We start from the raw sequence: 13,451 nt of genomic DNA, 5'->3' as shown, positions 1-13,451 counted from the left end.
ATTGTGCCGAGCTTTGTCCGAACCCAAGGTCAAGCTATCCCACTCCCTAGTTTACTTTTCTGACTCCACTCCCAGACTGCACCAATTGAGAGCAGAGAACATCAATACTCAGCAGACTCCCATAATCAAATGCAGAATGACATGTGATGCAGTGTCATGAGCGACAAGGGTCTTCAGTGAAATCTTGTGACACGCCAAATCACAGAATCACCGATACTGATGTGCAGAATGAGGCCATTCAGCCCATCGAGTCTGCACCCACCACAATCCCACACAGGCCAGATCCACATAACCCCATGCATGCACAAGCTTGCTTGTATGACACAACTGTGCTTCAAGTGCAATTCATTGTATACAAAGGATCTGGAGGCTGCCTTGAATGTTCTGTGAGATTCTCATGGCTTTTAAAGTAAAAGGATTATGCTACTAACCAGTCATGTATCTTGCTATCATCTTTACTTGTATCGCATGATTTCCAGGCCTGTTTGTGTTCATTTTCCAACTGCAGGCTTTCCTGAGCTGCAGTAACTGTGCAGGATCCATCTCGCCTTCTCAATGTGAATTGCCAAAACCAGCTTTCCAAATTTCGTCACACATTTGAGTCCAAAAATAAATCCCTGCCATCTGAATGTCTTTGATTTATTTCGTGCATTGCCCCAAGTCTGATCGACAACAAACTTTCTTCTCAACAATATGTGGACATTCTGGTTTTTAAAAAATGGCTGCGGCGAATGTTGCCTAATGTCAAGACAGGGGTCTGTGTTTCAATACAAAAGAGTAAAAGAGTTTGAAGTGTCAATGGTTCTTCTTAAAAAAAAATTATAACCCAGCACAAAAGTCTGGATCAATCTACATGTCTTTTCTGCGTCTTATCATTACTTGCCAGTCTGTGTGTGTGTGTGTGTGTGTGTGTGTGTGTGTGTGTGTGTGTGTGTGTACTGCTCTGAGTCTCTTTCTGCCTGCTTTTATCTCTCCTGTCACTCTTTCTGCTGTTCCCTGCTCTGTTTCAGTCTTTCCCTGTGTGTGTGTGTGTGTGTGTGTGTGTGTGTGTGTACCTCTCTCTGCTTGAGTTTCTTTCTGCCTGCTTCTATCTTTCCTGCCACTCTGTCTTTCTGTGTGTGTGTGTCTGTCTCTCTCTCTCGACATGCCCGTCCCTGTCTCTGTCTGACCTGCCCTTTTTCCTCTGTTTTTCCAAGTCTGTGTTCTGCTGTATCTCTTGTTGTGTTCTCTCTGTGTGTCTGTGCATCAGTCTCTCTTTAATTCTCTCCCACTTTATAACTATGAGCAGCATGGTGATCGGCACTGCTGCCTCACAGTTCCAGGGATCCGGATTTGTTTTCCTGGCTTGGGACACTGACTGTGCGGAGTCTGCATGTTCTCCCCATGTCTGTGTGGGTTTCCTCCAGTTGAACAAAGAACAGCACAGCACAGGAAACAGGCCCTTCAGCCCTCCAAGCCTGTGCTGCTCATGTGCCCAACGAGACCATTTGTTTGTATCCCTCTATTCCCTGTCTGTTCATGTGGCTATCTAGGTAAGTCTTAAACGATCCCAGCATGTCTGCCTGTACCACCTCGCTTGGCTGTGCATTCCAGGCCCCCACCACCCTCTGTGTAAAATACGTCCCCCTGACACCTGTGTTAAACCTTGCCCCACTCACCTTGAACCTGTGACCCCTTGTGTTCGTCACCTCTGACCTGGGGAAGAGCTTCCCACTGTTCACCCTACCTGTGCCCTTCATAATTTTATACACCTCTATTAGGTCACCCCTCATCGTTCTCCATCTTTCCAGGGAGAACAACCCTAGTTTACCCAATCTCTCCTCATTGCTAAGACCCTCCATACTAGACAACATCCCGGCAAACCTCCTCAGCACTCCCTCCAAAGCCTCCACATCCTCCTGGTAGTGTGGTGACCAGCGCAGTACTCCAGTTTCCTCCCACAGCCCAAAGATGTGCTGGTTGGGGGAAGTGGCCATGCTAAATTCTCCCTCAGTTTACCCAAACAGGCGCTGGGGTGTGGTGACTAGGGGACTTTCACAGTAACTTCATTGCGGTGTTAATGCAAGCCTACTTGTGACTATTAAATCAAAGAAACTAAGAAATCTGGAGGAGGAAACTGGAATGGGAGAGGCATGTGTAGAGATGGGCTGCAGGTCTGGAGCGGGGAAGAGGAGGGGGTGGTGGTGGTGGGAATGGAGTGATGGTGGAAATCTATAGTCACCAGTCGTGATCAGAGCAAGTGTGGAGACCCATGAAGATGGTGCACCATTGGAAACAGCGGCACAACGACATTAAAGAGGAGTGGGGGAGGGAAGAACTTGATGATGAGACATGGCTGTGTGGGGGACAGAAATTCTGTCAGTGGGAGAGGTAAAGGGAGAGGGGACTAGATAAGGAGAAGGGGGAAGCTGAGAGGTGGGATGAGAGGGGAAGTGGTCCTGGAGGTGGTGAGCAAGACAACGTAGAACAGTACAGCCCTCAGTGTTGTGCCGAGCTATGTCCAATCGCAAGATCAAGCTATCCCACTCCCTATCATTCTGGTAAGACGATGGAACGGTTAAAAATAAGACTGAGAAAAATTATAAAATGAAGACTGGTAACCAATGAAATGCAGCATTAAATAAATGAAGTTGTCAGTTGTTAAGTGCATTTAATAAATTGGAAAAAAAAATTGTCAGAATTAACTGAATGAAGATGTAGGGTTAATAAAACGAAAGGACCATTACACATCAAGATCAGTTAAATAAAGATATGAAAATACAGCCAAGAAAATTAATTTAATGTTGGGGCTCCAAGCGGTAAAATTGATTAATTATAGATTAGGACTTTGTCGGGGAAAATTAATTAAATCCAAGGTTGTCAAGGGGTCACTTGACAGGGATCAGGAAAAACAACACCAAAAAACAACTTCACACCCTCTCGTTGTCAGCGAGTGACCGGAGCAATGAGGTGGGAAGGCGACGAAAGATTGAACAAGTCCACCAGTGGATGGCAGAATGGCCCAGCAAACATTTAACCAAATGGGGGAAAGAGGGGGGGATAGGAGGCAATGGCAGTGTTGCCATGAAATAGAAGGGGCTGACAAGCAGAGTACGTTCTGACTCTACTGGGCAAAAATCAGTGCTGAGCATCGGGATGAGGGATGTGACTGGAGAAGATTCTGTCAGTGCCCAGCAGTGAGTCAAACTCTACTTATCCACTTCTTTCTGCTGGTGTCTGAGGGCAGCACCGTGATACAGTGGTCAGCACCGCTGCCTCCCAGTGCCAGGGACCCGGGGTTGATTCCAGCCTTGGGTGACTATGCTGAGTTTGCACGTTATCCCTGTGTCTGCCTGGGTTCCCTATGGCTGCCCTGGCTTTCTCCCAGAGTCCAAAGATGTGCAGGTTAGGTGGATTGGCCATGCTAAATTGTCCCTTTGATGGATTAGCAATGGCAAATGTGTGGGGTTTCAGGGACAGGGTTGGGGAGAGGGCCTGGGTAAGATACTCTGTCAGTGAGTTGGTACAGACTTGATGGGCAGGGATTCCATGGATTTGATGACGTGTGGGCAGAACCTTCCCATAATTTGCCAGAGTGTCAGTTTCAGTAAGAAAATGGGCGTGCAGCTCTCCAGCTGCAGAATTGAGTTTTCTCTTCAGATTCTCTGGCACCCTGTGTTTGTACTGTTACTCTGGTGGGATGGAGCTTGATAGCACCAGCAAGGCAGTGCCAAGGTGCCAGAGTGGCTGTGCACGGGCAAATCCCTCTCCTCTTGTCCGAGGGGCTTTATTGAACTTGGCACGCCTGGCGAGTTCTTCTCGACTGTTTCAACATTTTAAAAACCTGTTGTGGACTTTACCGCTGTGACATCATGTTGATTTTGGGTAGGAATATTCAGTGAGGGAAGAACATATCGTGGGGAAACCCTTTAATTAGATATAAATTTAGTAAAATTTATTGAAATGATCTAGGAATCTCATTACATCATGGGCGAGGGACTTGGAAAATAGGATCTCGCTGGCGAGAATCTCGTTTCCCGATTCTCATGGGATTTTGGGACTGCCTTGCCATTTACACTGATGGCTAACAAAGTTAGCTTGGATGGCTGGTTAGTAATGTAGAATGATGCCACCAGCACAGGTTCACTTCCGGCTGAGGTTATTCATGAAGGCCCCCCTGAGGTGTGTCAATCCTCAGGTGAAATCATCACCACTCAGCTCTTCCCTTTGACCACCTTATGGTCAACTGGGACTATGGTGACTCTACCTTTACCACAAGAGACTTCAAGGTCCATCACCTCAAAACCTTCCTCATATTAACAGATCTTGAGCTGATGACGCTATTTACCTGTTTAACTCCTTGTATTACATTTTCAAATGTGTCTATAATGAACCCAGATACTTTGGAACAAGGCTGTCACTGGCCCCTGAGTGTCACAGAATAAATTTAATATGAATTACTTAAATTTCACATTGAAGAGCAAGAGTTGCTATTTTTGAATGAAGTCTTTGCTGTCAGGCTGTTGCACCTGTTGACAAGTTTTACCATAAGACATAGGAGCGGAATTAGGCCACTCGGCCCATCGAGTCTGCTCCACCATTCAATCATTCCCATTCTCCTGCCTTTTCCCCATAACTCCTGATCCCCTTATTAATCAAGAACCGATCTATCTCTGTCTTAAAGACACTCAATGACCCGGCCTCCACAGCCTTCTGCGGCAAACAGTTCCACAGATTCCCCACTCTGGCTGAAGAAATTCCTCCTCATCTGTTTTAATGGATTGTCCCTTTAGCCTGAGGCTGTACCCTCTGGTTTTAGTTTTTCCTACAAGTGGAAACATCCTCTCCACGTCCACTCTATCCAGGCCTCACAGTATCCTGTAAGTTTCAATAAGATCCCCCATCATCCTTCTAAACTCCAAAGAGTACAGACCCAATGTCCTCAGCCATTCCTCATACGACAAGCTCTTCATTCTAGGAATCATTCTTCTTCCTCTGGACCCTTTTCAAGGAAAGCACATCCTTCCTTAGATAAGGGGCTCAAAACTGCTCACAATATTCCAAATGGAGTCTGACCAGAGCCTTATACAGCCTCAGAAGTGCATCCCTGCTCTTGTGTTCTAGCCCTCTCGACGGTCATTGGACACTGGTGTAAGAGTCCATTGGGCTTTTCCAGCTTGGGATTGCAGATAGACTGAGGAGCTTGCTGCTGTCACACACAATCAGAACCTGTTAACGTCGTACACTGGTGATTTCTGATTTTAAAAATAAAGGGTGTGATTGCAGGTTTGTTGCAAGGTTGAAGGTAATGAGCAGGTGGGAGATAAACTATCTTTGGCAGGATTTTTCAGTCCACCCGCAGTGTGTTTTCTGGTAGTGGGGATAGTTCACTGTTGGCCGCTGGTGAGATCTTCTGGTTCCGCTGATGTCTATAGTGTTTAGTGTGGCTTGTGTGTTCCATCGCCAAGTAATCTGATGTGGGGGGCGGGGGGGTTGCCTTCAGTGGGACTGGAAGATCCCACTTGTAGGAAGGGCTGGAAAATCCTGCCCAATGTCATGTAAAATATAACAGTAAATTGAAAAATATAGCACTGGAAGAGAAGATCGATTTTTTTTCTGAGCAGACAATGGCAGTTACATAATGTTCTTGTGTACTGAATGCTCATTTTGTAACGGAAGGATTAGGAAGAAGAGAAAGAAACTAAAAAGCAAGAATTCCACAGTTCTGGGGAAACAAAGAATGTGTTTGAATATTCTTGTACTTCCGGCCTGGGTATTTTATTTCCAGTATCACTCCATCCCAATTTATCCATTGACCTAATCACAGTTTCACCCTCTATCACCTTGCCTGTGATGCTGACGCTATTTTATATTATTTAATTCATGTCCTTTCTCCAATCGGATGCTGTTTTAAGCTTGTGACTTCCTTCCTCTACCTGGAGTTAGCGGGGGTCATAGACTCACAGAGGTTTGCAGCATGGGAAACAGGCCCTTCGGCCCAACTTATCCATGCCGCCCAGATTTTACCACTGAGCTCTTCCCAATTGCCCGTGTTTTTGCCGATATCCCTCTAGACCTATCTTAGCCACATAACTGTCTAAATGCTTTTCCTAAGGAGGAAATTGAACCAGCCTCTGCTCCTGCCCGAGTGAAAAAAAATTGCCCCTCTGGAACCTTTCACATCTCTTCCCTCTCACCTTAAACCTATGCCCTCTAGTTTTAGACTTCCCTAGCATTGGGAAAAGCACCTATGTATACACAGGTATATTATTTCTGGGGTATTTTGGTTTTGAGTGTGGTTGACCTGCACGTGTAATGTCACATTTGGCACCATGAACCGGGAAAGGGACCTCTATCTTCAAGGACCCTGAACATGTGAATTTGGTTGTTGACCATGTTTATTTTAATTTCGGATTGTGGTAATTGGGAAAGACTGCAGGTTTGCACATTATCAGTTAAAGAAGCTGCAGTGAAAAGTATACAATGGCCTTTTATTCATAAAACATTTATTCATTGCAGTCTAATAAGTTCATAAGATGTCAGAGCAGAATTAGGCCATTCAGCCCATCGAGTCCGCTGCACTGTTCGATCATGGCTGATAGGCTCCTCATCCCCATTTTCCTGCCTTATCCCCATAACCTTTCAACCCATTCCCAATTAAAAATCCTTCTTAAATATCCTCACTGCCCAGCATCCTCCCGTGCTTTGGGGTAGCAAATTCCACACCCTGGAGACTGAATTGCGGAGTTGTTTACATTGAAAAATTCCTATAGACTCAGTAATCAGGTTTAGAATGTACAAACACGTAACAATCTTGTGGCAATGAAAATGGACAAACAAATGCAGCAGGAAATTGAGAGTTGTCCAGTTGTAGTTTATTTATTGGTGCCACAAGTGGGCTGACATTAACACTCCAATGAAGTTACTGTGAAAATCCCTCAGTCACCACACTCGGGCACCCGTTCAGGTGGGAGAATTTAGCACGGCCAATGCACCCTAACCAGCACACCTGTCGGACTGTGGGAGGAAACCGGAGCACCCGGAGGAAACCCACGCAGACACGTGGAGAATGTGCAGACTCCACCCAAGGCAGAAATTGAACCCAGGCCCTTGACGCTGTGAGGCAGCACAGCTGACCACTGTGCTGCCCACTCAATAAAAGGGAGCGCACAGCGACGGAAATGAAAATGAGAAGTTATTAAAGAAAATTGGATCAGGAAGAGAGGAAAGGGAGACGGGAAGGAAAGTTATGAACGATAATTTTAAAAATGCAAAATTTGACATTTTTAACATCCGTCTGTGAAATGTGAAATCTGGAGAAGAGGTTCCAGACTTGCAACTTCATTTCCAGTGCCAGAAAAATTGATTAGCAGCAATTATCACTTCCCATGTTGTCAGGAAGGTACTTATGCTCGGGATTATTTGCTTTAAAAATCTGTGACGCAGTTAGTTTATATCTCCCGCACAAATACAGCACCTTCGTGACACTGGACACACGTCAGTGATGAGCCAGAAAGTGAGATACTGTTTTGGTGGCGATAATGACAGACTGGTGGAACTTTGACAGTTTGCGGAATTGCATTGAGCTGTGTATCTGTCTGTTGTGTGAAATTGCTGCATAAATGATACCCAACATGGTTACCCTCGCCTGGTTCATCATTTACCCATTGTTCAAGAATCCGCTCCCCATGTAAAAGTGTCCGTGGCTTCACTCTTTCTCTTTTTGAACCACCTTGCAATGGAATTGTGGCCAGGGTTAGTAAATTCTGAAGTGTTTGAGTGGATAGAGGAAGATGCCTGTGGAATGATTTAGATGTGAGCCAGCTACATCTCAGAGACATGCCACCAGATGGCACCAGAATGTTGTGGATGCTCTGTGTGGGGGAGAGATGGTCGTGTGTTTGCAGTCTGCTGCTTTCGGGCTGCTATCAGGTCCTCTGCCAGGTTGGACCCCATCAAGTAAGAAGGACTGGCCATTTGCCTGTGTGCTTGGGAAAGATCTCACGGACATCACTGTGGCCTGTGGAAAGACACCTTGTAACTGTTGTGTTAGTTTTCCACAGTCTGGTGTTGATATTCTATGGATTTGCCCCTGAGCTGTGTTGTTTGATGGTTGGCCTTATAAATTTGCCTCCCAGGGTCGAATGGCAGACTATCTCCACTCCGTGCTTTGCTCTTTCCTGTGTTTTCATCTTTCTTGACAGATAAGGTATCTGTCCCTAATATCTTTGTGATAAGTGAGTCCTCTGACCGGTTGTTGTTTGAGATAATCATTTTTATCTTTTATGACTTTGACAAAGACAAAGGATGGTTTCAGGCTCTGAAGACAGTGCCCTTCCCCTTGACAACTTCTCTACGTTAATTCCTGCATAGTCTTGTGAGGGAGGAAGACATGGAGCAGGTGCTTCCTCTTGTGGGACATTCTAGAGGTCATAGTCTGAGGATAAAGGGGGAGCAAATTTAAAATGGAGTTGAGGAGAAACTCCTTCTCCCAAAGGGTTGTGCATCTGTGGAATTCGCTGCCCCAACGCGCGGTGGATTCTGGGACAGTGAGTACATTTAAGGAGGAGTTGGACAGATTTTTAATTGGGAATGAGTTGAAGGGTTATGGAGGGAAGGCAGGAGAATGGGGATGAGGAGCATATCAGCCATGATTGAATGGCAGCACAGACCTGATGGGCCAAATGGCCTACTTCTGCTCCTATATCTTATGAACTTATTGCTCTTGGTTCCTGCCTCAGGCCAACAAAACGGACTTTCATGGCTGTTTGCCGGTATCCGAGTTGACCAGTTTTGCAGTCAGTATCCACGCTTTCCTGATGCCAATTGCACTCAAGGCAGTTGTTAGGCATTACTCTGTTGCTGATGCTATGGTGGGAGTTGCACTGAGGCTTCTTTGACAGGCAAACACAGAGGGATAGGAGCTGAAAAAGGCTAGTAAATCCAATAAAGACGAATCCTCCATTCCATCAGACCATGGCTGATCTTGCTGCCTTGTGTGGGTTTAAAATGTTACCATGCTGTCAAGTAAAAAGTAATATTTATTAATTAGTGTCACAAGTAAGGCTTACATTAACACTGCAATGAAGTTTCTGTGAAATTCCCCTTGTCGCCACACTCCGGCACCTGTTCGGGTCAATGCGCTCTAACCAGTATGTCTTTTGGACTGTGGGAGGAAACCAGAGCACCCGGAGGAAACCCACGCAGACACGGGGAGAACGTGCATTCAGTCAGTCACCCAAGCTGGGAATCGAACCCACTGCCCTGATTGGTACCTCTGGCTTTCTGTAGTACTGTGATTGGTTCCCAAAAAGCCTCTCTGAGACACACAAAAAAAGTATAGCCATACTTACACTGACAAATGTTTGTTGTGATACCCAATCCGCACCCTGTCAAAGCGTGTTTTTCGGTGGTCATTGGCTGCCGGCAGGATCTTCTAGTCTTGCCATGTCTACGGTGTTAGGAATTGTTCGCCAATCATCTGCCTGAAACCCACCTAGGAGGCTTGGTATGGGGGGAGGAGGGTGGGGGTGGTACATGTTCAGCGCATCTGGAAGATTCCGCCACTGGGTTGAAAAATTCAGCCCATGGAATCAGAGGAGAGTTTGCAAAAAATGCATTTTTATGACTTGCGAAAGGAACAGAAAAGACAATAAAAGGCCAAGAACATGTTATGAATTGGCAAAAGCCGCTGAAAAGAACAAAGGAATCAAACCGAAGACTGCAAGAGACAAAAGAAAAGCGCACACAGGCTGCAAGTGAAATTCCTGTCTGCAGACAAAATGGAGAGAGAGACAAAGACTGCAGATAAATCACTGGATGAGTAAAATTAGCTGCGGTAAATTTCCAATCCCAACTTCAGTTACATTGGATGGTGGTGCGTGGCAAACTTGATGTTTTTTTTCCCACTTACAATGGTGAAACTGTGAGATTGCAACAGACTTAACTGTCTTGACCATCTCCATTAGAAGCAAACTGTGAGAGTCAGCAGGATGCGATATTGCCAGAAAGATCCAAGTAGGACAGAACTGCATGGATTGGGAAAATATTTGGCTTCACTGATTTGTGTTATCAGCATAAGAGGGAGTGGCCATGTCATTGGATGGATAATTCACATGCCCTGGCTAATGCTCTGGAGATATAGGTTCAATTCTTACTTTGGCTGTTGGTCAAATTTAAATTCAGTTAATTAATAAATCTGGAAAAGAAAGCCGGTTTGTATTATGGATTGCTGTAAAAGCCCATCTGGTTCACTAAAGTCCTTTACGGAAGAATTTAGCTGACCTGTTTACATGTGATTTCAAGCCCACACAATGTGGGGTTTCTCTGAACCACCAGGAAATTAGGGATGGACAATACTGGCCTTGCCAGCAATGCCCACATCCCTGGAAATAATTCTTTTAAAAATGTACCTTATGTCAGTTTCAGGCATATTTGGGCGTTTATCATCTTTGGAAGGAATTTGATAACTTCTGTTGCCCCAATTGTAAATCCGAGAACATCGAATCATACTAATCTTGGCTCATTTTAAGGGATGCCTACCTGCAAAAATTGTAAGTTATGCTAACAGCTTGCAAGGGATCACTTGATTGTGGCACTTAACATTCAAAAGTTACAGCATTCCAAAAGAAGTCAAACAATTTATTTTGCCTTGTAAAAATCAATTTCAGATTGATGAGAAGCTATGACTGAACCACTCTTATTTATCATTGTTCCTTGAAGGCACTTGAAAAATATGAAACAAAGAATAGACTATAATCTTGATGGTGCAGAAGGAGGCCATTTGTCCCATTGACTTTCCAACAGAGCATCTTCCTCGGGGCCCAAATTCCCCCAAGGTATCCCCTAACTCCACACATTTGCCCCACTAATCACCCTAATTTACATGAAGGGGCAATTCAGCATGGCCAATTTATTTAATCTGAATATCTTTGGACTGTGGAAGGAAACCATAACATTCAGAGGAAACTGGATGCTTTAGCTAGTCATGGCATGAATCAATTCCAGCCTCCTGGACCAGCTGGATCCACTATAGTTTGCTGACTACTGCAACAGGTCCAAAGCAGTTGCCATTTCCCCGCCCCTGCACTCAATCCTGGAACACCCAGATAACAAGGACACTTCTGTCAGACTCCTATTTATTGACTCCAGCTCAGCCTTCAGCGCTATTATTCCCATGAAACTCATCTTCAAACTCCGTGGTCTGGGTCTCGGCACCTCCCACTGTGACTGGTTCCTGAATTTCCTAACTCTCAGACCACAATCAGTAAGGATTAGCAACAACACCTCCTCCACAATCATCCTCAACACCGGTGCCCCACAAGGCCGTGTTCTCAGCATCCTACTATACTCCTTATACACCTATGACTGCGTGGCCAAATTCCCCTCCAATTCGATTTTCAAGTTTGCTGATGACACCATGGTAGTGGGTCAGATCTCAGATAATGATGAGACAGAGTACAGGAATGAGATAGAGAATCTGGTGAACTGGTGCGGCCACAATAATCTCTCCCTCAATGTCAACAAAATGAAGGAGATTGTCATCGGCTTCAGGAAGCGTAAAGGAGAACATCCCCTGTCAACATCAATGGGAACAAAGTAGAAAGAGTTGAGAGTTTCAAGTTTTTAGGTGTCCAGATCACCAACAAGCTGTCCCGGTCTCTCCATGTCGACACTATAACTAAGAAAGCCCACCAACATCTTTACTTTCTCGGAAGGCGAAGGAAATTTGGCACGTCAGCTACAACTCTCACCAACGTTTACAGATGCACCATAGAAAGCATTCTTTCTGATTGTGTCACAGCTTAGTGTGGGTTCCTGCTCTGCCCAAGACAGCAAGGAACTACAAAATGTCGTGAACGTAGCCCAATCCATCACGCAAACCAGCCTCCCATCCATTGACTCTGTCTACACTTCCTGCTGCCTTGGCAAAGCAGCCAGCATAATTAAGGACCCTACGCTCCCCAGACATTCTCTCTTCCACCTTCCTTTGGGAAAAAGATACAAAAGTCCAAGTCACGTATCAACTGACTGAAGAACAGCTTCCCTGCAGCTGTCAGACTTTTGAATGGACCTACCTTATATTAAGTTGATCTTTCCCTTCCTCCCAGCTATGACTATAACACTACATTCTGCACTCTTCATTTCCTTCTCTATGAATGGTATGTTTTGTCTGTATCACGCACAAGAAACAATACGTTTCACTGTGTGTCAATAATAATAAATCAATAATAAATCAAATCAAATGAAAAACCCATGCCGACACAGGGAGAATGTGCAAACTCTACATTAGGATGGAATTGAACCCAAATGCCTGGTGCTGTGAGGCAGACTGCCACCATGCCACTCATATTGTTTTTGTGGTTACTGGGAGTTTCATTTGTGACCTCTGTGACTCTATAAATGCTTCCGTAAGGGACAGAGGAAATGATTCACAGTGTATCCGATGAAGTTGTCTTTGAAACTCCTGCAACTTGTTTTAATGGAAAAAATTTCTCTGTTTCATCCTGACCGTTGTTGCTGACTGTGTCACCTTCCATGACATCAGGGATAGAGGTGTGACCGCCTCTTTGCTCCGTGAAACTGGGTAAAGACCTGTTTTGTAAGTGGATTAAAATGTTGACAGATTCTGATGAATAATGGGACGTGTAGCCTGCCTCCATCAATCATTTATCATCAGTTTAGCGATAACAGGTAGCAGGGAATGATTGGAGATCTTGACAGTTCCTCCCCACAATAACTGCAGCTTGACTTGCTCTGATGTGTGTATCTCATTATGAAAATTAGATAGATCGAGGCACAGATGGAGAGGTGCCACATTAAATGAGAATCATTCCTTCATTGTGGTCAACTGTGGAATTATTAACATTGAGATTCTATTAATGTGGCACTAATTGAAAATGCACAATGTTGTGAAGCTCAGACCTTCATTATATAAGGGTGAATGTTATTTGTGTACGTAAAGTGTTCAGAGTGACATATCTTGACTGGAGCCTGAAACGAACGCAGCACATGATGTAACAATATGATTAGGCTGACGATACATACAAACTTGTTGATAAGAAATTTGTTAATGGAGATATGGATTTGAATGGTGATTTGAATGAAAGAGTGGCAGAGTGCATGCGTCATCTTGGAATACATTGATGCCAGTACCTGTGCTTAAAAAAAACTTCCTGTCTCACAGAGTTCAAGAAGCAGATCATTGTAATGACCTGTCCAAGTGGTGGTCAGCTGACTTGTTGAATCACTGGACCCTCTGTGGTGATGGGATTGTGACAGTGCGAATGGTGGCACAGTGGGTTAGCACTGCTGTCTCACAGCGCCAGGGACCCGGGTTTGATTCCTGCTTTGGATCATTGTCTGTGTGGGGTTTAAACATTCTCCCCATGTCTGCATGGGTTTCCTCTGGGTTCTCCGGTTTCTTCCCACAGTCCGAAAACTGGTTCGGGTGCATTGGCCATGCTAAAATC

The sequence above is a fragment of the Carcharhinus amblyrhynchos genome, chromosome 34, assembly GCF_965287045.1.
Source record: "Carcharhinus amblyrhynchos chromosome 34, sCarAmb.v2.hapA, whole genome shotgun sequence".
Lineage (NCBI taxonomy): Eukaryota > Metazoa > Chordata > Chondrichthyes > Carcharhiniformes > Carcharhinidae > Carcharhinus > Carcharhinus amblyrhynchos.
The sequence above is the reverse complement of the archived record's forward strand: the minus strand, read 5'-3'. Positions refer to the sequence as shown.